This window comes from Sminthopsis crassicaudata, chromosome 2 (genome assembly GCF_048593235.1).
Source record: "Sminthopsis crassicaudata isolate SCR6 chromosome 2, ASM4859323v1, whole genome shotgun sequence".
NCBI lineage: Eukaryota > Metazoa > Chordata > Mammalia > Dasyuromorphia > Dasyuridae > Sminthopsis > Sminthopsis crassicaudata.
This window is the reverse complement of record NC_133618.1, coordinates 670,908,962-670,931,211: the sequence shown is the minus strand read 5'-3', so window position 1 is coordinate 670,931,211 and position 22,250 is coordinate 670,908,962. Positions and strand designations below refer to the sequence as shown.

The window sequence follows — 22,250 nt, the reverse complement described above, 5'->3', positions numbered from 1 at the left end:
CCAGGTTGCATGTACCTTCGGATTCTAATGTTTGTTGTGCAACAAGAAAATGATATTCGCACACATGTATTGTACCTAGATTATATTGTAACACATGTAAAATGTATGGTATTGCCTGTCGTCGGGGGGAGGGAATAGAGGGAGGGGGGGTAATTTGGAAAAATGAATACAAGGGATAATATTATAAAATATATATATATATATATAATAAAAAAAATATAAAAAAAAAAAAGAAATAACTCCTTCCCTCTCTATTCTTTTATTTGTAACATGTTGCAGACTTACATATATATATATATATATATATATATATATATATATATATATATATATATATACAGATATATATGTATATGTATATATACATATATATATACACATATATATGTATATATATATATGTGTATATATATATATACACATATATATATTAAGCATTTCTCTATTTTTTTTGGGGGGGACATGATTCTCAACTTTGATTCTTCAATAACAGTGATGTCTTTGGCTGAAAGAATACTAGGGAGAAAAAGAGATGTCTTTGTTCCAGAGAGAAGTTTTTTGTTTAGCATCTACTTTTTAACCACTTCATGTTCTCATAACTTGAGTTATCAAGAGATATGAGATAAGATCTCTCCCCTCCAAAATGTGAAATTCCAGTTGGGAACTGTTCATATCTATGAAAGAAGTGAATTAAAGGGGGAACATTTCAGCTTCCAATGTATATAGTTTCCTAGTATTTAATAGCAAGGATCAATGTGCTGGATGGATAGAAACTCATATTTGACATCAGCAGGGAGTAATGACATTTCATTATCTCTTAGATAACTGTCAACAATGTGTTTAATCTTAGACACAGTTTAAAGCTAATTGATATTTATTTCTCTGTTGGATAAATAAGTCTATCTTTTTCACCTGGATTCTTCCTAGAGATTGATTTCTGTGCCCAACTGTGCTCAGCATGACTGAATAGATGTTTATCCTCGAATTCAATTAATTCAATTTAATCCAGCTTAGACCAGAACAAGAATCCCCTCTTTATTATATGCTTAAAATATTTTACTAAGTAGAATAGATATCTTCTTGAATTATTCAAGATGGTAGGTAAAGAGACAAACAGATAGATAGATAGATAGATAGATAGATAGATAGATAGATAGACAGACAGACAGACAGACAGACAGACAGATAGATAGATAGATAGATAGATAGATAGATAGATAGATAGATAGATAACTCATGCATTAAACACTTTTCACATGTCAGATATGTGCTAAGTACAAATGATATAAATTCAAATGGCTATAAGCTAGTGCTGCCCTTGAGGAGCTTGCAGTGTGACTGAGGGGAGAGAAGACATAAAACGAAGCAAAGAATGTTGTGTTTTATGCAAAGAAGCATGGTCTGGAAATGGTTTGGAATTTAAGGCTTGGACCTGGGTATGAAAATGTAAACACTCAACTCTTAGACCCTGGGTGATTGATTCCATGGGGGGAGTTCAAAGTTTTGGTGGGAAAAGGGAGAATGTTTAAGCTATCATTAAAAAATATTTCACAAATCTGCAAATTCTCTTAGTCCTTTAAAATTCACATTTGAAGTAATTGTAAGATCATTAAGTTGGAGAGAACCTTCGATGCAATCTAACTCCCTCAGTTTTATAGATAAAGATTCTAAAACCCAGAGACATAGAGTGAATTATGAAAGGTCACACAGCTTATAAGTGATGCAGCTAAGACTGGAATCCATTCTGCCTAACTCCAAATCAAGGCACTTATTTCCACTTCAATTATCATGAATGGTCTATATTTTTTAGACAATGGGCTCTTTTCTGTATTTTTTTAAACCAAGAAATCATATCTTTTCTTCCATTCCTTCATCACTGTGGGCACACAGATGACATCTGACCTTCTCTTGTACTATCCTTCCCTATACATTAATCATTTTCCTTTGAAAAAGAGGCCGAAGTCTACTAAAAAGTGAGTACCTCAGCCTTCTCACCATCGTTTGTAATCATCACCACACCTGCCTGATTATGTCTCATTTCTTCTTTGATTCTTGTCCCAATAATAGCTTTTTTTTTTTTTTTCTTTTTTAAGAAAGGGAAGGGAAGGAAAAAAGAAGGAAAGCCTTTATTTTAGGTTCATCACATTCTGGGATTGAAAACTCCTGGCACATTCTCACACTCAGTATCACTTTTACATTCATCCTCATTTGTTCTTTTTCCCATCATTTGGGAATAACTTTTATTTCTTTTTCTTATCCAGAAATTAAAGACACCAATAAACATAGACATTTCTACATACAAAATAAGACTGAAAGAAAGAAAACTGATTATATGCACAATAGCAAATTTCAACATGTATACCTTGAGTTTTGGGGGGGCTTTTTAAAAGTAAATATTCATTTACTGCTGTCTCATTCATCTTCTGAACTTTCTTTTGACTAGGCTTAACAGGAATTGTACTGGCCAACTCATCATTAATCATTGTCCTTCATGATATCTTCTATGTAGACTATATAGTACATTTGGTTGAGTTCTGGGTTGATTATAAAATATCCATAACACTTCTTTAATTATCATTCCATTTTTATCCTCAGTGACATCATCACTCATTATTCTTGAGAATTTCATGCTCAAGTTTCTGCCTCCCCCCCCCATCTTGGGCTGATGGTCTTTTCAAAATATGACACTATTTCTTCCAGTGTTTTGATGAATCTTTTGAAATCAATTCATAAGATTATGCCCTTCTTTTTTATCTTTTCTACAATGATCTTTCTGATGGAATAGCCACTTTTCCCCTTAGGTTCTTTGGATGTTTATTTTTGATCAAAGTCTAGAATGGCTCTTATTTTCATTACTTATTCTGCCTTTTGATGATTCTGTCATAATTGAAATCTGACAAAGGGGGAAATTGATGCCATTCTCTGAGCAAGATAACATTTATTAACAAAGACATGCTGCCTGTCAATAAATGGGTCAACCTATTCAAATTATCATGACAAAACAACCAGGTAGCATAGTAAATAGTGTGCTGACCCTGGAGTCACGAGGGCCTGAGTTCAAATTCAACCTTGGATACTCATCAGCTGACTCTGACAAGTCACTTATCCTTGATTCTCTCCAAAAAGGAAAAAACAAAACAAAACAAAACAAAAAAACAAATTATCATTTACAAATATGCCAGGTATTTCTAATGCTATCCTTTGGATGACTTTTAGTTCTGATTCTGAGAAACCATAGAATTCCATAAGTCAAAGCTCTATTTTTGGTCATAAATGAATTACTCAACAAGCTTTATCTGCCATGTGTCATACAGTGTGTTATACTCTAAAGGTACAAATGCAAATAATGGTGCAATTACCACTCTCATGTCTATTGAAGGAAACATAAATGAATCTATAAGTGAAGATAGAATAAATGTAAAGAAAATAAATGCAAAGCAGTCAAATACAACAGTGTGAGAAGAGAGTCCACTAGCTGTTGGTAGAAATCAGGAAAGGATGTGTACCAAAGCTCATATAACATGGAAGTCAGTCTGGGTTCTCAGAGGTTGTTCCAGCTTGTCTCAAAACCCTGAAGAGATGAAAAGATTGTAACTATAGTCCCAGAAACAGACTGTACTGTCTTCACAAGGATGAGTCTAGCTAAGCACAGAAGGGATGATTCCCAATGTTAGGCATTACTTGGAAACAGGGGAAAAGAGCATTGTAAATCAGTTTCTATAACAGAGAAACTAAGAGAGCCAAGAAATCAGTGAGAATTTTTCTATAGATGTGGAGCCAATCGGTATACCGAAATGTTTAATTTTACATGACAGTTATATGTCTTTACCAGTTGAAGGAAGGAATGAATGTCATCCCATTTCTGGTAGTCATTCTGCGAATGAAGCTAGGGAATCCAGCTCAGTGAATTCCATGTTGTTCGGATGATTTATTGAATCTAATCGAGCAATAGAAGTGGGATGGAATGACTTTTTAAACATATTATTATCTGTCACAAATTAACGGTTCCACGGGAGCTATTATAATCTAACATATTAAAAACCTAAAGAGCAGCCATTTATATACATGCATTGATATCACAACCCAGTTTGAATTTTAATACAGTGGGTGTCCATGTGCTCTAGAAGATAAATGCTCCTCCCTAAATTGCTGAATGGATCAAAGAGGAAAAGCAGAAATGATAGCTTGTCTTTACTGTGATACAAAAGTCTGGCTTTGATGGATGGGTGCCCTTTGCCCTTTTTATAAATGCTACCTTTGGATTTTTTCAGTCATTAAGCTATAATGATGGGGGTGGGAAGATAAGGAGGGAGGAAATCTGCACAGAAATGTCTGATTTTTCTTTTTCAATCTAAAACAGTTTTGCTACTGCAACATTGTACTATTTAATAAAGCACATAATGCTCAGAAGTAGAGTTTGTGGCAAGCTAGCCTTTTTTTTTCTTATCCTTGATGAAAGATAAGCTACATGGTTTTTAAGTTTATGTTTTTCTACTGCCACATTTACCAATTAATTCATCACCCATAATTCACCAAACACTTTTAAAAATAGACTTCCCGAAAATTAGACTAGAAAAAGAAATAAATCATTAGTAGACACTTTATAATAAATACTGACTACCTGTGATAATATTTTAATAGGTATAATGAATATGATAGTTTTTCATCGGCAGAGAATCTGCATTAAAAATGAAATCAAATAAGGGCTTTCTATAGAAAGCAAATCCCAAACCTACTGTGTATTTGTGTGTGTGTGTGTGTGTGTGTGTGTGTGTGTGTGTGTGTGTGTGTGTGTGTTTGCCGGTATCATTGCCAGTATCACCTCTTTCATCCCCTTCCCAGCTCTTATCATCATTAACTCCATCATCTCTTATACTGCCCTGAAAGTCCCCAGTTACCTCTCTTTGATCAAAACCTCCATCTCAATCTGACAATTTTTAAATGAGCAAAGCTTTCAGATGGCACTACACATGGAAAAGCTGCTAAAGTCGAGCTCTTTATAAGGAACTGGGCCATGACATAAACAGTGATATTTTTTTAACCAGTCTAAAGATACATTTTTTAAAAAATTGGCTCTGAACTACATTGGACTTAGTTCATTTATATGAAGAATCAAGTTAAGAAGTCAAGATGCATTTATTAAATATTCACCCATTTTAATTTAGCAGGTGCTATGATAAAGACTGGAAATACAAATAAAAACATGCCCTTGAGGACCTTACATTTAAATAGGGCAAGACTACAAGTAGAAGGAAAAGTCAGGGGGACATGGCCTTCAGGGATAGGGTGGAGAAATTGTCATGTAACGGGAGAGGAATATAGAAAAGAATGACTACATAGATATTTTGGGGGGACTTTCCTTAAGACAGAGGATTTGGGGGGAGTTTACTGATCAGAGGAAGGGGCAGAATATATTTCTACCAGAAGAAGGTTAAGAATTAAGTGAATATCCAGAGCACTGAGGTCACAGGGACCTAATGGATTTCCAGGATGAGAAGATAAGGGGTGGAAGGCATATTTATTACTAGATGGGAAAATTTAGCCTCCCCAACTTCCTAGCCTCATCAATGCACTGATATTTAAAAGGAATAAAATATTAAGTAATATTGGCACTGTCAGTAATATAGAAAACATTGATATTGGTACCTCATTAGCAAGAATAATTAACTTGCCTGGAAAGCCATTAGGTGGAAGCCTCCTCCACCTGCTCCAGTAACATATATCTGTTGGGGAAGTTCTTATCTGAATAGCCTGTCCCTGCTTCCTCTCCAATGATGTCATCTTCAGCAGTTTTTTTTTATCTGTCTCTTGTTTCTGATTACAAGGAAGATCTCTCTCATAGTAGGACTACAGTTAGGTCTCCCTTCTTCTGCACTTTTCATTTTTGTCTTAATTTTATCTTCTATAATTCTCACATCACTACTTGTCAAATGATCTGCTGTCAAGTTTAGCAGTATTTTATTGGAGTATTATATTGTAACCCTTGCTCTGAATTTGATAATTTGTAGGAAATATAATGGAGAAAGGATCTCAAATAATAAATGCAAGGGCTCCTTCATTTCATCATTTGATAAACTGGTAATTCACTTTGGCAACAAACCATCAATCTCATCCATTTTCTGGATGTTTGCTATAAAATCAAGTTATATTATGGTGACTATTCTTTTAAATTTCTTTCTGGGAAATCTCCCTTCTATTTAAAGTTTAATTCAACCAAAAGTTACGCAGGACCATAGTTCATTGCAAATACAACTGTTCAGAAGAACACAGCTGGAATCTTGCCTCAAATTCTTACTAACTCTGGGCCTATAGGGAATATCTTTTTTTTTTTTCTGAGCATTAATTTTTTTTCTTCATTAATCAATCAACATTTATTAAATAATGCCATGTGCCAGGCACTGTATTAAGTACTGGGAATACATCTGTCAAATGGCAATAATAACAGCAGATTCACATGAGATATATATTTTTTAAACCTTAAAGAAATATGTAAGTACAAGCCATAATTACTTCAAGGCATGAGGAGAGGAGCATTGCCAGTATGTATAAATTAACAGAGAAGGGGCAAAGAAAATAAACTAGCATCTTCAGAAATATATTAAAAGATGCTCCTGTCATCTAGGGGAGGGAGTAGAGGGAGGGAGGGGATAATTTGGAAAAATGAATACAAGGGATAATGTTATAAAAAATTACTCATGCATATATAATGTCAAAAATAATTATAAATAAAATAAAAAGGTGCTCCACTCAAAAAAATTACAAGTTCAAGGAAATGTTTATTTATAGATGACAAAAATAAAGTTTTCTATAAGCTTTTTTTTTTCCCCAAGAGTTTTTCTTTTGAAATAGTTAGGACTTTCTACAATTCAGTAGGACATTTTCAATAGTTCTGCTCCCTTGGATGGAGTTACCCAACATTTAAAACCCTTGATGTGAGAAAATCTGAGTCCCTTCCCTACCCCATGTCACTGACCCTGCCTAGTAAGACTGACCCAACTTACTAGACCTTTTGATGTTTAGAGGTAAGAAAGATATTTAAAAAGGAGTGGACTGTATCTTTGCAGAAGTGAAAGGGGTCCCTTCTTAATCCAAGATTCCTCTCTGGTTTCATCTGCTTATTTCTAGGTCATATAGACATTTTTCTGATGGCGATGGTGAGTGTTTATGATAAAATCTATAGAATGTTCAATAGAAAAAGACAGGGAAGAGAAGAGCCTGGATGACTCACAATCTATGCAAGTAGCACCTAAGGATCTAGGTTATATCATAGTAGATGAAGCTCTGGGCCTGAAATCAGTAAGACATATCCCTGAGTTCAAATCCAGTCTCTGACACTTACTAGCAGTGTGATCCTGGGAAAGTCATGTAATCCTGTTTTACTTCAATTTCCATATCGATAAAATGAACTGAAAAAGAAATTGGCAAACTATTTTAGTATCTGTCAAGATAAGGTCATGAAGAATCAGTCATGACCAAAATGCCTGAACAACCTTATACATATACTCTGTGTGTATAATTTATATACATACATGTACACACACGAACATGTGCTCATGTCTGCTATGTGCCCATTTTATTTGTACACACATATATTATGTATGTATGTATATATACATATATATGTATATATATATATATACATATATATATGCATATGTGTATATAAAATAAACTTTTACTGGAGCAGGAGTACAAATGAAATCTAAGACCAACAATTGAAAGGTATCTTGATCTGATAGTTACTAAATATTAATTGGAAAAAGATTTTCAGGAATAGATATGGATCTTTCCATCCCAGAACTCTTAAGCATCTGTTATTTCTTTAGGACTTAGTAACCTGCATTCCTATAGCTTTTAAGTGAAAAATACACTTTACTTAATGATCTTTTTCATGTTTCAGAGGTTATAAAGTCTCTGACCTTCAAAAATAATGAAGCAGAAAACATGAATGACAATGGAGAAATTTGTTGTTTTCTTGATGATCAAAAACAGATTATAGAGAGCTCATCCTAGAGTGTGATCTTATAGAGAATTATTTCCCTTGTATGAAATAAGTGAAAAGACAGATTACTGCTCCATTGACTTTTGTGCAGGATATGGGGAGTTTTTCAGAAATTGTAGATTGTGATGGGTTAAACAAAAGACAAGCAGTAGGGGAAGGTAGCAGAGTTGCCTTAAGAAGAAATCAACCAAAAATTAGCAAGTTGAATTTTAAGAGGAATAGATTCATAATTGGACAGACAGTAAATTGTGGATGGAATTAAGTTTTTTCGAAATTTTTGATAATATTTCACATAAAAAGCTGCTAAAACAAAATAAGTTGCTATTGGTTGAGGAAATGTTTTGTTATTGGCAAAATCCTTAAAGGTAGGAAATGTAGAATAAAGATAAGTGATTATGTCTTTGGATGGAAAGAACTGAGAGTTTTCAAGGATTTTTAGCTAAGAGTGGTTTTATATAAGATGTTTATAAATCCCTCCAGAGAGTGGGTATAGCTATTGAAATCTCAGTGTACTATGTGACATCCAGCAAGCTTGCCAACTGAGTCTCTTTTTCACTAGAGTACTTTGCAATAAGAAGATGGACTGGAAGGCCTTGCAGTATTGACATTATTATTTTTCTTTCATAATAGAAAGTGGTATGATTTCTAACAACACACCAGGATTTGAGGCAAATGGAGGTGAAGGGAAGTATTGTTCTCAATTATAGTCATGAGACCATTCGATCATTATGAACACAGATCTATGTAGATGTGAATGAAAAATCTTTCTTAGAACCAAAAACCTATTGGACAGTCCAAAAGAATTGATTCAATCTGAAAACCCAGTGTAATTTATGGGGGGGGGGTTATTGTTATGTCATGAGGATACTTTAAACAAGCAAAGAAGAATCATCTGGGCAAAAGCTCAGGTACTTATAAAACTATCTTAGAGATTTGTAAAGAATAACAAAAAATGTAATTCATTGTTTCTTCTTCCTAAAGACAGACAGACAGACAGATAAATAGACATATTTCTTCAAAAACACTGCTTTGTATTAATGATGAGGGAACTGAGGCTCAGTGAGGAGAGATGAGAAACCCCAGCCATCATTGCTACTTAGGAGAAATGCAGGAAATTAATGGTTGTTTTCTATGATATTGAAATTATCTTAAAGCAGAAGGAAGATTAAAATATATAAATATGTGAAGGGTGTGGAGATGATGAAAATAATGATGTTTATCAAGTCTTACCAATGAGGGAAAGGAAAGGGGGAACCCCATTTCTCAGCGCACAGATAATCCCATGAGGCACAGTGTCCCCTGTAAAATGAATTTACAGGCCCAAAAACCTGGATTGATAAATGAAAGGTTTATTGTAGGAATTTGGAAGTAAAGCTCAGTTAGAAAGATGCCAGGGCTGAAGGTGGCCGCTAGGCGGGCAGGAACCCCTACATGGCTGGAAGGATACCATGTGTTGGCTGGGAGGGCTCCTGCAAAGAGGGCTCCAGATTGGCCCTTTTTATACCCAGAAGATGATGGGTGGTACCCCTAAGTTCTTGGTGGGCTTTTCAGTTAGCTCAGATCAGGTGAGGACTGGGGGAAGCTGAGCTGATAGTGGGGCTGGGCCCAGATATTCAAAGGGTACCTTTGACCAGGATTTGTGAATCAAGGTCAGTCATGGGTTGGGCAATTAGAAAGGAATCTTAAAGGGACTTCAACCCTCATCAGTACAAAAGTAAAATGTAGTAAAACCTTTAAAGTTTGAAAGGCATGGTAGAGTGAGAAAACCACTCAAACCAGAGTGAGGAAAGACTAAGTTTTGAATCTTATTGTGTGCTCATAGGCAAGTCAATGAGCCCTATGGCCTCCAATTCATTTTTACTTTTAGTACTGCCTTAAAGGCTTGTGAGGAACAAAGTGTGATTACTTATTGTGTTTTTTGTCTTGAATGCTGTCTCAGCAAATAAAGAACCATTCTTTCTTCTTGTTGAATTGTTTTAAAAAGGGGGAGGAGTTGGAGGCAGCTAGGTGCTCCAGTGGATAGAGCACTAGCCCTGAAGTCAGGAGGACCTGAGTTCAAATGTGATTTCAGACTCTTAACACTTCCTAGCTGTATGACCCTGGGCAAGTCACTTAGCTCCAATTGCCAAAAAAGGGTGCGGGGATGGTTTGCAATAAAATTTCTACTGAAGTTAGAGTTTCAAAAGAATTTTTTAAAGTCACTATTACAGTCATCACTATTACAGTCATCTTAGATCCATTCAGGAACTGAGAATAGAGTGAGCTGTCCATAGTCCTGGTGCTGATCATTGTTTCATCTGGAGATGGAGAGAATGGTAATACTGTTGTGGATGGATGGTGTTATACATTTAAAAACATTATCTTTAATGGTATTGATCCCTAGCCCAAGACAAAAGTCATTTTATTGTCATTTATTGGCAATTCCACATTTTACATTTGATAAATTTGATAACAAGAATATTTGTCTTCATCATGTGGAAGTCAGATAAATCCAACTTTTAGATCACTGACAGAATGACTAGAGGAGGGATGGAAAAACCCACAGAGTTAGAAGAAGGAAGACTATTTGTTTTGCTTTTTTTTCCTGACATGTTTGCAAGCAGGCTTCTGGAGGATTGTGGTAAAACCAGGTCCTCTTCTCTCTTTGTTTAAGTATGCTTTGACAATCATAAATGTTGCTCTTTTTGGAAAGGATCAATGATAGTAAGTGATATTTTAAAACAGCCTCATAAATAGGTGCTAATGAGTCATACTTAGCACAATTTAGCCTGAGTAACTCTTTTAGGAGACAGATTTAATTTACTTCATTCTATATAGTGCCTTGTGAAGGGAGGCTAAATAAGTAGTAAGAAAATAAGGCTACAATTGCAGTTGTATTTATTGCAGGTCTTCAAAATGTAATTAGTTGCATAAAGAAGATTGGGGAAATGCAGAAACAAAGACAGAGCTTGACCATAAATGACCACAAACTAGGACAGTCATCTCAAAGATTTCATTAAATTTGGACAGAAAGATGGGCTTATAAAAATGAATCATTCTAAAATTGAAACACTCCCTTCTCATCAAAGAATGGTGGGACGATTCACCCAGAGGGAAAAAAAAGTGATAGGAAATTGGCAGTTATGTCCCAAACATAGATAAATCTAAAAACAATTCCACTCTTTCTGTGCTTTGATTGGGAAGTCAAGACTTTTTTTTAAAAGGAGAACATTGTCTCTTATCTGAAATCAGAGACCTAATCATTTTGTTTTTTTAGCAGTAATCATCAACAATAGCATTTATAACTACATAGAATAAACAGCCAGTAGCTGGTCCAAAAGAAATGGACCAATGGCAGTTTAGCACAGGATTCATAAACTGAATCAAAGTCAACTCTTTGAGTTTCTTCTTTCTTTTCAGAGGAAAGGCAGGAGTTTGCAAAGACCATACTCAACATCTTTATGTATCCCTTTGAAATAGCAAAGGAAGGCAAGAAAAATACAGGTTACATCAATGGAACAAATGATCATAAACCTAACATGAGAGAACAGAGGCTACCAGTTATGAGGGATGAGGGAGATGGGTTTCACAAAGAGAAAACATGATGAGTATCAGTTTCTGAAATCTGTATCCACAAGCTGACTTTTAGAATGATTCTCAGTTCAATTGGACAACCATTAAATGATAATAAAATGAAACAGATATAGATAGGATAAAGATAGAAAATAAAAGTAAAATACTAGATTCAGTGTTTGAAGAAATTCAGAGACCAAGAAGTCCTATACCATGATTAACAGATAAGAAATAAAAGCCCAGAGAGGGGAGGAATTTGTCCATGGTTGCCAAATAACTGAAAGGCAGAATAGAGATCATGTTATTCAAACCCAGGTCCTCTGGGTCTTCCCATTACACCACCCTGCTTTTGGACTGTATATTCTGTTCTTCATTAGATCACAGGATCAAAGATCTAGAGCCAGAAGGGATCTCCTCTAGCTTTATCATTTTGCAGAATAAGAAACTGAGACTAGGATGGTCACAACAATGTAACTCTGTGGAAGAAGTGATTATTTTATTATGTGTATTTATGTCAACAGCAATATTTAACAGAGAGTTTGGCACATAGTAGGCACTTAAAAATGCTTGTTAACTGATCAACTGCTTAAGTGCATGGTCCAAAGTCACCCAACTTGTAGGTGTAAGGCATATCCTTTGACTCCAAAGGCAAGGTCTTCTCTTCTGTTTTATGCTATCTGCATGTCTTAGAAAATATTTTTGGGACCAGGGTGAATAATGAGTGCTTTAACGCAAGGTAACACATGACATCAGACTCAGAATATAATCCAGCATTGTTATCTAAACCCAGAATACATCTTGTTTATGGACAGTCTATTCAGGCTTCATTAACATGGTGTAAATGGTGATTTTCTACACTATTAGTTCTGTCTTTTGAGAGAGGAAATTGATTTTTCCTGATTTGGGTGGCTGAAGCTCCAGAGGATTCTTTTGCTGCTGCTTTGGAAAATGAATGAAGGAGCATGAAAGAATGAATGAAAGAAACAGCATGAAAAAGTGGAAGCAGCTGCACTTAAGGATGGCAATCAAAATCAGACACAGGAGGGGGTACCAGAGTCTATACTGCCAAAAATGGTCAAGGATTTTTTTTAGTCAGCTTTCAAGGCCACAAATATAGTATAGCTTATAAAAGTTTCAGGAAAATAAAATTAAGATTAACTAGGCTCATAATAAGGTGATTATCTCTGTTATTTTATGTTTGGAAATTATCTGTTTTGATAAAAAAATTGATCAGTCAAGATGTCTTTTTTAATTTTTAAAACATGTTTTTATTTATTTTGTTGAATATTTTTCCAATTACATTTTTAAACATTAACATTCATTGAAAAAAAAATTAAATCCCAAAATCTCTCCCTCCTTTTTTATTAGATCCCCATTCTTTAAAATTAAGCATTGTGATATCAATTATACATGTGAAGTCAAGAAAAACATATTTTTTATAATTTAACCATAATGTAAAAAACAAAATAAAACAAAACAAAACAACATTCTCCTCCCTCCAAAAAAAAGAAGGAAAGTTTTTTTTTTTTTTTTTTTTTTTGTTAAAGATTATTTAATAAGTTCATCACCAGAGTTCATCATTTCTCTTCCTGGAAGAGGGTAGTACTTTTTTTATTATTATAACTTTTTTATTGAAAGAACATATGCATGGGTAATTTTTTACAGTATTATCCCTTGCACTCTCTTCTGTTCCGACTTTTTCCTTCCCTCCCTCCACCCCCTCCCCTAGGTGGCAAGCAGTCTTATACAGAGTAGCTAAGTCTTTCGGAGTTGACCATCATTACAATGTTGCTGTTACTGTGAACATTTTTTTTCCTGGTTCTGTTCACTTCACTTTGCATCAATTCAGAGAATATTTTTTTTCTTTTTATACCCATTTAAAAGTTAAAAAAAAAGTCTTTTAGCCCCAAAGATAAACCATGAAAAAATAGGAACCTGAATTCAAATCTCACTTCCATCACACTGCCTACCTGTGCCATCTTAGAGGAATAACTTCTTGATGAGCCTCAATTAACTCATCATCTATGAAATGAGGAAGCTGAACTAAAAAGCCTCCATGATCCAATTCAGCCCCAGATCTATGGTCCCAGATCCTATGGCCATTAACTGCTTTATAATTTTATTGAAAGCATGTGAATTATTGCCCATGCTTTTGTAACATGCCAGTTTTGCTCCAAACATTTTGACTCTGCTTTGATTCAGGTCAAATAAGCTTGTTTGTATATTGCCTGGCCTGCATCTTTCCATTTTTCCCCACAAGAGTGGTTTGAGAAGCTTCATCAAATGTTTTACTAACCTAAAGGCATGAAGCATTTTCTCTGATCTGATTGTATAGGAAATTATGAAAGTGAAATAAAAGGAAATGAGGCTAATCCAGCATGACCTGTTTTGGAGGTAGTCTAACTAGTTCTTTGTAATCAATTTCCACTTTGACATGTTCACTGTTGGAGCAGCCAGGTGAGATAGATAGTACAAGATGGGATTTTAGTTGGGAATTAAAGAAAGTCAGGTGGCAGAGAGGTGGAAGGAAACCATTTCAGGCATAGGGGAAGAGCTTTCCTCTTCCTCTCCCTCCTTTTCCTCTTCCTCTCCCTCCTTTTCCTCTTCCTCTCCCTCCTTTTCCTCTTCCTCTCTCTCCTTTTCCTATTCCTCTCCCTCCTTTTCCTCCTCCTCTCCCTCCTTTCCCTCTCCTTCTCCCTTTCATTCTCTCCTTCCCTCCATCCCTCTGTCCCTCCATGACTCCCCCCTTCTCTCTCTCATCTTTGTTGGTAGATTGTTTAATATGCCAGTACATAGTCATCACTTAATAAAATGTGGAATTAGATTGCTTATATTCTATTTTACCATGAGTTCAGATGCCTCTGTCTTGCCATTTTCAGCTTCAATGTTATAAACAAAACCTACCTTATATTCTTCCTAAATCTGCCCTTACTCAGAAGGGAGGGAGGGAGACAGGGAAAGGTAGGAATCAGTGTCCCAGCTTTAGAATTCAAAGTGTCAGACTCCATCTATACCAATTCCTTTATTTTCCAGATGAGCAAACTGAGGCTCAAAGAGGTCACTGACTTGCTCCACATCACTTAGCAAGTAAGTGGTGAAGATTATATATGAAGTCATTTCTTCCTGACCCAAGTTCAAAACTCAATCTCTTATGCCACATTGTTAGTTTTCTTGGAACACAAAAATGATATAGCTTTTTAAAAGTCTCATTGTTGAAATAGGAAAATTGTGCTAGATTTTAAGTCAAAAGTCCTAGGTTCAGGTCATGATTGTGCTCCTCTCTATATCATTTCTATGATAATTGAAATTATCTGGGCCCCGGTTTTTCTTATGTAAAATAAAGAGGTTGGACAACATAATTTCAAAAAGAATCATCAAGCTCCAAATAGATGTTCATATATTTCTTTGATTCCTTTCTTTGTTGTCTCTTCCAAGATCTCAAAATATTTGAGGATATCAAAAACATCTTGAAGATAGCGAATCCATAAATTATTAGAAGGTTCAACTCCTTCCACCTCCAAAATTTTGAATTTCTTATTTAGGTCACAAATTAGTTTCATTTAATAAAGAATTGAGGATAAAAAAGCAATGAAATGTGCATGAATTAAATTTTTAGATGTTGAAAGGGTGGCAGAGAAATAATTACAAGAATAAATCATTGGGGTTATTTTAGGCAGTCTGTATTTTGTGTGTATGTTGTATTTTTAATATAGATTTCAGAAATTGTAATTTGAGAATATGTGCTTGCCATGCAGTCTTCTATCTATTAATATTGGTAGGCTGAATTAACCAGCAAGTCTAGGAACACCAGAAGTCAGATTAATTATACAGAATACCATTATTGACAGCCATTTTATTATCAAATAAAATATATTTCACTTAGTAACATAACACATGCTAGAAATAATGTAACAAATAACATGATCTAATAATCATAAATTTAGAATTTATACATGTCCACAAGTCCATTGTCCATTAGTTCATGTGCCAGAAATTCGATGATTCCTGCAAGTTTTGAAGTCCTCTAATACTTTCATCTTGTGTTAGGAAATCCAATGATTCCTGCTGGTTTTAAAGTTCTTTAACAGTCTCCTTATCAGCCATGCTCTTTCAGTGTCAGATGTTTCTTAGATCTTCTCCTTTCTTTTGAGGTTTTTCTTTTTCTGTCTCTCTCTGATGGACAAGGTGCATACCACTCATTGGCACCCATCTGTTTCCTTCTGTCTGTAAAAATACAAGCAAACCCTCTCTCCCAGGCAGTTAACCTATCTAATTTCCTTCTACTTAACCACTTTCAAAATCTCTTCTCATCATCTGGCAATTACTTTGGAGCTATTCCCACTGGACACTGCCCTGTTGGTTTAAAAGGCCTGTATTCTCCCCAAGTGTAATCCATTTCTGCTATCTGATTGCTTTTTTGCTGACTGATCAGGTAGTCCTGACCTTCTAAAGGCTCCCTGGGTGTAATCTTAGCTGCCATCATGGCCTCTTATCTTTCTTGGAGTTCCTTCTTTCCTTTTGTTCCCCTCTCTCCTCCTAATACACACACACTTTTTTTTTTGTTTTGTTTTGTTTTTTTTTTGTTGTTTTGTTTTGTTTTTTAGTAAGGGGAATACCATGACTTCACAATAGCCCGGCCCCTGTAGACTCTGCCCCAGGGTCTCCTGTTGAAGCCACTATAGAGTTGAGAGCATGAACTACAGTATTTAGGAGTCCTGGCATGATATTGACCATGTGGAAAACCCCAATCTGTGGTGCGGATCCCTGGCCGATTGGTCCGTTTTGGTATCACTTTGATGGGTCTTCCTCTGAAAAGAGAATTATGCAATGCCATCGCTGTCCTCATCGAATCTTTATCTGCAAATTCTATGTATGCAAACCCCTTAGGATGGCCACTGAATTTGTCACAAAGGATGGTAATTCGCTGAACTGAACCACAACCATGGAAGTATGCTTCCAGCTCTTTTGCTGTTGCACCATAGTCCACATTGCCCACATAGATGGATCGAGTATCAGCCTCCATCTTCTCCTGAATGGACATGATCACTGGGTCAGCATTGCCTGGGGGTGGGCTCACGTTCCTCTGTTTCTTTACCTCATTCTGAAACTCCTTCAATTTCTCCACCTCTTCCTTCATCTTCCTTACTTGGGCTTTGATGGCCTCCAGCTCTGAGTCCTCAGTAGCACAGTTCCCCAGGTCACCCTCAACCAGGCCCAGCTCTTCCTTTTCCTCCTGACCGACAGGGAATCCTGCACCGGGCCCAGAGCCGTAGGCTCCCGGAGGGGTGCTGGGCTGGGGAAGCTCCTCCTCAAGCTCGAGTTCTGACTCAAGGTATAGAAGAAATTCCTCTGGCCCCATGTTGGACACCAAAATGTGAACTCTGAGCTAGTCCCTGAAGAGCTCAAAAGCAGCCAGAGTCAGGATAAGCAAAAAGTATCCCTATATGGGTGCCCAAATATAGTGTTCTGTTGTCTCTGCGAGCAGATCACTGAATCCTGGCTCTCTGAATCTCCTCCAGTTCCCTGAAGTCTTCTCCTTGACCCAATCCAGACTGACTTCCCCACTCAATGTTGGCTCCTTATATCCTCCTAGAGAATGAGCCTATAGGTACTCCATGGGCTTATGGGAACTCCTTAAAGAACCAATGAGCAAGCTCCTTTAAAGGTGTAAACTCCTTTAAAGGTGTAAACTCCTTTGAAGATGTAAACTCCTTTAAAAGTGTGAACTTCTTTAAATGTGTGAACTCCTTTAAAGGTGTGAACTCCTTTTAAAGGTGTGAACTAAGCACATTAATTTATCTCAAGTTCTGATCCATATCATCTGCAGGAATCCTAACACTTCCCTCCCAATCTTTTGCTTTAAAAACAATTATTGTTGTTGATACTTTTTAAAAGCAAAAATTTTAAAAAGAAAAATGGGATATTTTGTCTTTTGGGATTCTTCTTGGATCATGATGCATCTATGTTGAATTTACCATTAAAGTTTGAGCTCCTTGAAAGCAGGGGCCATGTGTTTGCCTTTCTTGGTATAGTCTTATGTATACTACAGTGCCTGGTACATAGTAGCTGCTTAATATAGAGTATAACCAAGTGTCTTATTAAAAGTTGGTGGCACATCACCTTTGCCAGGAGCATTCTCATTGAAAAAACTAGAAATTCAATGATTCCATTGCTTGAATTCTTTGGAATTCAAGCTAAAACATAGAAATAAAAGGCCATGGGATATAGAGGAAAGAATAATAACTTCAGAAGTACCTTAGACATGAGAACACCCTCCCTCAAAGAATTCTTAACAGCAGTGAAAAATTAGTTCCTTTTTTTTTTTTTTTTTTTAATTGAAGATTAAAAACCCTACACTGTAAATCCGCCTTTATGACTTACTTCCTTTGTTACCCAAGGCTTCTCCTTTGGCTTCAGTTTGCTCCTGTATAAAATGAAATGGCTGATAAACTGTCCAGTTCTAACTTTGTGGTTCTAGTTCTGTTATTTTTCCTTGAGTCTTCTAGTGATCTCATGATTTCATCTCACCATCAGCCATACCATTTCCTTCTTTATGATTCTCAATCTGTGTGACTTTTGTTCTTGGGTTTCCATAAGGCCTCTACAGAGATCTCCTTACTTGTGGTATTCTAGAATTTGTGAGCACCAGGATATGCTTGGACCATTCTACCTCCTTTTGGGTAATTAATTTCTTGGATCACATTTTTTTTTTTAAATTCAGGTATATATAGCATGTATAATATGGCTTCTCTTGCCTCAGACATTTAATGACTATGTCCATGGATTAGTCACCTAATGTTAAGTTGCAGTTTCTTTATCTGTAAAATGGACATAGTGATACCTGGAGTATCTAGCTCCTAGTATTGCGATGATTCTAAAATGACAATGTATATTAAGTGCTTTCCAGATTTTAGTTACATAAATATCAGTTATCCAAATGAATAAGGTCATTTTATTTTCCTAGTAGACTCTGTTCCTTGAAATCCCAGACTGTACAATTTTTGCTTCCCCTAGTACCTAGTATATTGTCTCACACATGTCTTTGTTGTTGTTTGGGCCACTGTGAGAATTCCTAGTGAAGAAGCTCTCCTTTATAGCAATTCTGTAATTGGATTTAGAAGATTAACTCGCTTCTGTTCACTCAGCCAGTGTAGTTCAGAGTCAGGATTTGAACATGTTTTCCTGATGTAAATTAAATCCAACATTCCATCTACAGACTTTTTTTTTTTTTTTTTTTTTTTTTTTTTTGAGGCTGGGCTTAAATGACTTGCCCAGGGTCACACAGCTAGAAAGTGTTAAGTGTCTGAGAGCAGATTTGAACTCTGGTCCTCCTGAGTTCAAGGCTGGTGCTCTATCCACTGCGTCACCTAGCTGCCCCTAATGACCTTTTTATATACATAACTTATAGATAAGGGACCAGAGAAGTTAAGCCTTTAGTTTTCTTTATGACCACTTAGTGAGAAGAGTAATACAGACTGAAATATATCCATTTTGAAGATAAGGAAAAAATAGAGTCAAAGCTTCCAAAAACAGAAGATAATTCAGTTCATTATTTTAAAGTGCATATTGTGATCAAAGCCCTGTGTCAAATAGGGATTCAAAAGAAATATGATCCTAGTAAAGCCCTCAAGGAGTTTATAATCTAAAGAGGGAAACTACAAGTATGTGACTAATTGTGGGCTGATAAAATCGTGGCAGAAGTACAAAAGATGTGATTAAGCAGAATTTCATGGGAAATATGAGAAGTGGTGGTTTTGTCCTGGGTTAAAGTGGGATATCTTTCCCAAAACAGTGTCCTTTGAACTTCCTTGGAGGGAGGGAATCCACTAGGAGAAGATTATTTCAGGCACACAGACCTAGATGAGAACAATTCTTGCCTGAAGTGGTCTGATAGTCTAGGTAGGGGAAAGATGTTTCTTAAGATGATTACGATGAATCCAAATTTTCTGAAAACTAATTTCCTTTTTTATAAAAGAAAGAAAAAAAAAAAAACACAGGTTCATCTTTCTCAGAAGTGGAAAGAGAATTTAAAAAGTCAAGCAGCACTAAGGAGGAGAGGTATCAGGGCTGGAAGGTGCAAATTTGAAAGTCTAATGATGGTCCCCAAAGAAGAGCATCTCTTTGGGGAGGAATTATAATGAGAAAGCTATACAGGGAGAACTGTGAAAAATCACTGATCTTTCAGGCCATTAGAGAGAGGAAGAGATAGCAAAGTTAGTGCAAGAAAAGAATTAAGCAATTCATTTAAAGAGGTAGGAAAACTTGGCCTTAGTTCCATTGTATTAGGGGTTCCCTATATTCACAGACCCCATATTCCCATATCTGCAATTGTAGAAGATCTTCAATTAAGGACAGTCTTTTCTCTATCTCTAGGGGAACTTTGTGTGGCTATTGGAGTGGACATATTCAGACCTGGCTGCTCACAGTGCTAATATAGACCATTCTCCTAGCTGAGGACTTTCTGGGAATGTTTTGGGGTTAGCTAATGCAGTAAAGATAGCCCAACACCCCTTTCTTTTAAGTAAGGATGTTTGAGCCCAGAACTCTCTCCTATTTCTCCTTTACCTTCTTTTCCCTCCATTTTGTTTCTGTCTCTCTATTTCTTTTCTTTTTTTTTTTTTTTTAATAACTTTTTTATTGACAGAACATATGCTCGAATAATTTTTTGCAACATTATCCTTTGCACTCACTTTTGTTCCGGACTTTTCCCTTCCCTCCCTCCACCCCCTCCCCTAGAGGGCAGGCAGTCTTATACATGTTAAATGTGTTATAGTATATCCTAGATACACTATATGTGTGTAGGACTGAACAGTTCTCTTGTTGCACAGGGAGAATTGGATTCAGAAGGAAAAAAATAACCTGGGAAGAAAAATGAAAATGCAAACAGTTTACACTCATTTCCCAGTGTTCCTTTTCTGGGTGTAGCTGATTCTGTGTCTGTCTCTCTGTTTCTACCTCCGACTTTGTCTCTGTTTCTCTACGCGCGCGCACACACACACACACACACACTCACACACACACACACACACATTACACACACACACATATGTATGATTGCTCTTTGCAAAGCATAAATGTATAGTTACAGATATCTATATAAAGATATCTATATATAGATATTCTGTGAGTCATTGTTTTGATGAGTTTTCAAGCTTTTAAGAAGGTTGAGTTTGCTAGAAATCCTGGCACTAAGACCTATTGATGAATACAGTAAATGTTAGAAGAGGTAGCAAGTAACATTAATCTTGTCTCCGCCTGTTGTCTCAAAAGTTGCCCATATTTGGCAGCTGCTCTGACTTATTGAAACCCAAAGAGTTACATGAAAGATTAATTGGCAAAACAATGACATCTGAGTAGTTTTATGGAGATCATCAGGAGACAGGTGGCAAATCCCAGGTGAGATAAAAGATTTTAAACTTTATTTCTCCATTAGCAGGCTGCAGGAGCACAGTGCTTATGTAATATTAAAGATAGGCTTTTATCATGCTTTGTGTTCTGCCCACTGTATTGATCTTGAGGTGCTTGGTCTATTGATGAAGTTTAAATGCTCTTTGCTCCTTCTCACAGAGAAAGCTGTTGTTCTAGCAACAGAAGGATGGAAAGGTCCTCTTCCTCTTTCTTCCTCATTTCAAACACATAGTATATTTGAACCCCGATTTATTCTAGAGTTCTTCAGGACATCAAGAGAATATATTTATAGTGATTGTGAGATCATTACGCTATCAGTGTTGTGCCACAGTTTCTTTTTATTGTCCTGCCTCAGTTTCCCTAGATTGCTCTGCCTATTTCTCTAAATTGTCCTGCCTCAGTTTCCCTAAATTGTTTTGCCTCAGTTCCTTGAATTGTTCTGCCTCAATCCCCCTGGTTGCAACCATTTTTCTAACCATTAGGATTGAGATAATTAAGGCTGGGAGTCCTGACCATTAGCATTCCATAGAGCCATAAATTACAGATAAGTTACTTAGAGATATGTAAACATATCTCTTCTTCCAGACTTTCTGTCTCTAGTTTGACTACCCAACTTATCAAGAATTTGTGGTCCTATCCCCAACCTGTCAGAACCAAATTGATGGTCCCTTCCTGGAAATTCCCACACTCACCAGTGTTCAGACTCCACTCCTTGAATTTATCTCCTTTGATTGTTAGAATCATATAAAAAGCATTAAAATCTCACATTCAATGGGGAATTCTTTGAGATGAAAGTCCAATTCAACCCTGGGTAACAAATGGATTCTTCTGTGCCCCCAGAAAATCTCTCCTTCTCAGAAATTCAAATAAAATATTAAAAACTCTCTAATCTCTATCTTGCCTCAGTTTCTCCAGCATTACATTTGCAAAGTCTTTTTAAAATATTGATTGTGGTTTAACTAGGGGATACTTTAATAAAATCATATCCTATTGACAGATGGGTGGCAATGAACACCTGGAGATAGACAGAAAAGGAGAAAAACCTCAAAATGAAGGAGAAGATCTAAGAAACATTTGACACTGAAAGAGCATGGCTGATAATGAGATTGATGCAGGATTTCTTTTCTCTAAATTATAATGTTTTCTGGGTGCAGGTTTCTTCGGGAGCTTCTGGAGGCAGCCTTAGTTTCAGTTCAGTTCAATAATCACCCCAAATAAGCTAAAGTCCAAATCCTGTCCTTTAAAGTCTTGTCTCTTTTCCTGGGGCCCAGTTAGCTTTAATAGAGGC

The 22,250-nt window shown here is 36.1% G+C and overlaps 1 protein-coding gene and 1 pseudogene across 2 annotated transcripts in view; one reads left to right on the top strand and one right to left on the bottom strand.

Moving 5' to 3' along the window:
* PRKG1 (protein kinase cGMP-dependent 1) overlaps window positions 1–22,250 on the top strand; it is a 1,273,864-nt gene that overhangs the window by 730,604 nt on the left and 521,010 nt on the right. The window lies entirely within an intron of this gene.
* On the bottom strand, window positions 16,155–16,691 carry LOC141553848 (polyadenylate-binding protein 2 pseudogene; annotated as a pseudogene).